We start from the raw sequence: 5,211 nt of genomic DNA on the forward strand, positions 1-5,211 counted from the left end.
CCCGCCCCAACAGCCAATAGAGAAACCGAAACAACCAAACCGGAAATATATCAGAACCCAATAATGAATGTAGAACTGTGCGAGGGTGCCAATCTAGACACGGCTGCCCCTTTTCTCTCTCGACCGGAAGTTGGTTCAAGTATTCAAAAAACAGGAAGTAATGTCAGACTGCCGGGCTAAAACGTTCCTTTTGCGGATTTAAAATATGGCTGTCGCCGGAAGTCCTTTTTACGCAACCGGAAGGCTTCAATCTAAAACGCCATAGATAACGTAAATTTGTAGAGCGTCTCTTGCAATCGAGACTTTTGCTAATCCAGGTTTATACGCCAAATAACGGCAGTTTATCTGAAAAGATGAAATAGTCAAATATATTTTCTTGCCCACAATCGTTAAGCAACCGCACTTTCCGTCTCTACACAATTTTAAACAAAGTATTGTCTTACCACCAATCAAAAAGCAACACTCTCACAAACTTCTTAGCTCACAAAACAGCTACCTTTTCCACAGCTTCCTTTTGACTGTTTCTAGAGATAAAACATTAAGAAATCAAGAACAAGAAAGATGTTGTACCAGTTTTAAACTAAAACTAAAAAACATTTAATAATAAAAAAAGAAAAAGAAATCAAGAACATGGCATCCAGCCCTCTCAATTCCTGGTAAATAGATGGGGAAGAAATGGAGGTAGGGACAGATTTTATTTTCCTGGGCTCCAAGATCACTGTAGATGGGGATTGCAGCCAAGATATTAAAAGACGTTTGCTCCTGGGGAGGAAAGCATACTAAAAACCAGAGACATCACCCTGTCAACAAAAGTGCATATAGTCAAGACTATGGTTTTCCCAACTGCAATGTATGGCTGTGAAAATTAGACCATAAGAAAGGCTGAGCGCCAAAGAATGGAGGCCTTTGAACTCTGGTGCTGGAGAAGACTCCTGCGAGTTCCTTGATTGCAAGGTGATCAAACGGGTCAGTCCTAGAGGAGATCAACCCTGACTGCTCTTTAGAAGGCCAGATCCTGAAGATGAAAGTCAAATACTTTGGCCACCTAATGAGAAGGAAGGGCTCACTGGAGAAGAGCCTAATGTTTGGAAAGATTGAGGGCAAAAGAAGAAGGGGATTACAGAGAATGAAGTGGCTGGATGGAGTCACCGAAGCAGCCAGCGTGAACTATGAGGATGGTAGAGGATAGGAAGGCCTGGAGAAACGTCGTCCATGGGATCGGGATGGGACGGACACGACTTCGCAACTAACAACAACAAGAGATAAGAAATTAAGCCTGTAAGTACCATGATGACAAAAAGATTTAGGGGCTGAATTTTTTTCAGGATGTTAGCTGTTGAAAAGAAAAAACAAAATAGCTGCTTCTATTTGTGAATGCAACAAGCAGCCTCCACCTCCACCTCTTCCTTTAATTCTCCTCATCCTGTAATTGCATAGTAATACTAATCCTGTTATATTGTTATGGTCCATTGAGTCAACTGTGGAAAGAAAATTCGATTCAGAAATAATTTTATTCATGCACTGTGAATTTTTTTTAATCATCAACATGACTTGCCAATAGCTGAAAGAAATTATGTTGCAAAAATTTTAAAAATGCAATATTGAGACTTAGCTTCTTTCAGCTGATGATTAACAGCCAGGTGGAAACTGATAAGCCCACATCTGTCTCAAAAAATTAGTAAACAGGTAAGATCCATTCAAGATACAGAGCTTTCACAAACGTACAAAATCAGCACATAGGCACACACAAAAATGAGGAAGATCTTACGCGCTCAGCAAAGTTAGATAAGATCATTAACCCAGCAGAGCGACACGTCTGCTAAATTAAACATTTCAAAGGCCACGTTCACTCACCTTCCAAAAGACCCCCTTTCCTGTAAATATTACATAGAAATGTGCAACAAAAACTGACAGCAGAAAAAGACCACTGGCAACCAGAGGAAAGGATCTTTCATTAATTAGCAATAGAAATAGCACTTAGACTAATATACTGCTTCACGATGCTTTACAGTCCTCTAAGCAGTTCAAAGAGCCAGCATATTATCCCCAACAATCTGGCTCCTCATTTTACTAACCTCAGAAGGATAGAAGGTTGACTCTACTTTGAGCCTGGGAGAATTGAACTGCTGGCAGCTGGCAGTTAGCAGAAGTGTCCTACAATACTGCATTCTAACCACTCCACCACCACGGTTCTTAATTAAAAGGTGTAATCTCTGGTATCCTGAAAGGAATCTTTTCCTGAATACTATCGCCTTTGACCTGTTTTATTCTCTTTGTGTGGAAAGAATTTCCATAACCTGAGGGGATTTTTAATGGTTTTGGTTGAGATGTCTGTCAGCTTCCTATCAGCTTCATCTAAAATATCAAACTTTTGGCTGAAAGACTCAAAGTGTTTTTTAATTTTATTTTGTGACCTGGAGTTTCCTGGAGTCAGACCCAAAATGTGGTCTGGCTAGGAGGCATCATGGAGTCATTTACCTTATAAGAATACAATTCCATAATTTCTAATAGGTGTATTGTGCTGGTTGATTATGTGCTGTCAAGTTAATGTCAACTCGGACCAACTACATAGGTACAATAGATTTTCTCCATTCTGATCTGACTTTAACCTGATCTTTCAAGTCTTCTAATGGTGCTACCATTAATTTCTGGTTGTCGTCTTCTATTTTGTCTTTTCTACCATCAAAGTCTTTTCTAGAGAGCTAGATTTTTGTGTAATGTCTCCAAAGTAGGATAGTTTGAACCTAATTATTGTTTCTTGAGTGAGAACTCTGGTCTTCAGTCATTTGATAATCCATCTCATTGTTTTCTTGGCTTCCCATGATGTTCTCATTGAGCCTATCACCAATGTTCAAAAGCATCAATATTCTTCCAAGCTTGCTTCCTCAATATCCAACTTTCACTTCCATAGAGTTTTACAGAGAAATGCCACTGCTTGTGCTATTATTTTTGTAGTTAGAGATACAGCATTTGAATATTTTTTCCCAAGGTCTTCACGGATGTTCTACCAAATGCTATTGTGTGGTATATTTCTTGACTGCTAATTTCTTTGCTATTGATAGCTGATTCTAAAATACAGAAACTATCACTTCTATATCATTTAATGTGCTAACAAAGGTTAATTAGTATGTGGCATATTTGAAACACTGTAGAAATCACGCAGAGTTAAGCTAGTTTGCTCATTCCATAGTTTATCAAATAAATTGTAATTTATTGAGCCAATGCAATGGTAAACTGTGGTTAAATACTGCAAGAGCTGAATTCATCTATCAGTTTGCTTAACTGGCCTATGTTAAATTAACTACAATTTACTGTGTTTACCTAATATTCTAATATAATATAATAGATTATATATTTAATATAAAATACAGCATTTTGCCTTAGAAATCATGAGCTGACATTGTATACCTTCCTAAGTCAAAATCAAACAAACCCTGAGATGTTTTAGTGTAGTATATGGATAAGACTACTAATGACTGATTATTAATACTACTTATTCTGATTACTCCATCTCATAGGACCTGTAGGGTTGGAAAATAAAAAAGCAGCTGGACTACTTTGCCCCTGAGAAAATATTAAACAATTCTGGGTTTCTAAGAAAAAAAGGATAGTTGAACCCTGTTAGAAGAATATGAGGTTTGGTTCTGAACCAAGGTTGAATAAGAACAACACTGGACTGGCTACATGAAAAGGAAGCAGTTTGAGAGCATAAAAACAGGATTCGGGATAGCTACCATTACGCGTTCTGAGGTAAGTAATATTTATAGGGAAAGTGGTTCTTTGGGAGGTGTGTGCATGTGCCCGCTCAAATATTTATTCTGGTAGATGTGCAGCTTTGGTGGAAAGGTTTTCATCTTACTTTGCGGAGTGTGTGGAGCTTCCTCCCTTTTGTGTGTGCTAACTTTAAAGGTGCCACATTTGCGTGTTCAGAAAAGTGGAGTATCTTAAAGGATTTTACCTGTTTGCTTATTCTTTTGAGGCAGATGCAGTGAAATTAGTTTCAGCCTGGCAGTTACTTATCACCTGAAAGAAGGTTAAGTGATCCTGGTTTTGGTTGCTTGCAAGTCACGTTGATGATTAAACGGAGTTTATAGGGAGTGCATGAAAAAAATCATTTTTGAATTGAATTTTCTTCCATCAACCCCTAATCCATTTCCACATACCGCACGCATTGGAAGTAGGCCTGTTTGAAAACCATTCTGAATGATATTTTTTAGAATACAGGTAGTCCTCAACTTATGACCACAATTGAGCTCAAAAATTCTGTTGCCAAGCGAGGCAGTTGTGAAGTGAATTTTACCTCATTTTATGATCTTTCTTGCCATAGTTGTTAAGTGAATCACTGCAGTTAACTTAGTAACACAGTTTTTAAGTTAATCTGGTTTCCCCATTGACATTGCTTGTCAGGAGGTCGCAAAAGATGATCACGTGACCTTGGGATACTGCAACCGTCATAAATATCTGTCAATTGCCAGGTATCTGAATTTTGATCGCATGACTATGTGGATGTTGCAATGGTCATAAATGTGAAAAAGGATCATAGCTATTTTTTCAGTGTTGTTGTAACTTCAAATGGTCACTAAATGAACTGTTGTAAATTGAGGGCTACCTGTAGTGTTGCAAAGGCAGAAGGAGATAACGGGATATATATATAACACATAGTGTAGTTAGAAAGATTTTCTTCTTTCTCTTTCAAAATACTAAAGTTTGTACATGTTTGACGAAGGGAGTTGAGTGGCTTAGTGGTAGCTTTACAAAACTGGAAAATTTCACGTTGCTGCTTCTGACCCAGAAAACACCCTGCTCTGATGAAATTACACAGAAAACAAAAAGTTGTGTTGAGAGATGCTTAGTCATAAGAAACTGAAGGATGTTAGTAATTTTTTCTAATTTTGCAACTGAATTCTGTCAGCCCTATCCTAGCAAGAGTCACTGGGTTAGCTTTCTTGATACGTTAAGATGATAATGGTACTCTGTAGTGTCACATCTTGGTTTATTAGCAACACTGTGTTATTAACATAGATTAACAGTGACGTGGATTAAGACCTTTCAAAACAAACGGAAGTGTGCTAGGTGACATGCTGTAACATTCAGTCATAGTGCGTCATTGATGACCAATTCTTGGAAGATTGTGAAAAATATGTATCCAGGCTTTTGGGAAACAGGGTTTTGTGAACTAGATGTTTTGACTGAGGCTTCCAGAGAGCATGA

The sequence above is a fragment of the Thamnophis sirtalis genome, unplaced genomic scaffold (genome assembly GCF_051295495.1).
Source record: "Thamnophis sirtalis isolate CommonGarterSnake01/CBP01778 unplaced genomic scaffold, rThaSir2_p1.2 scaffold_4, whole genome shotgun sequence".
Lineage (NCBI taxonomy): Eukaryota > Metazoa > Chordata > Lepidosauria > Squamata > Natricidae > Thamnophis > Thamnophis sirtalis.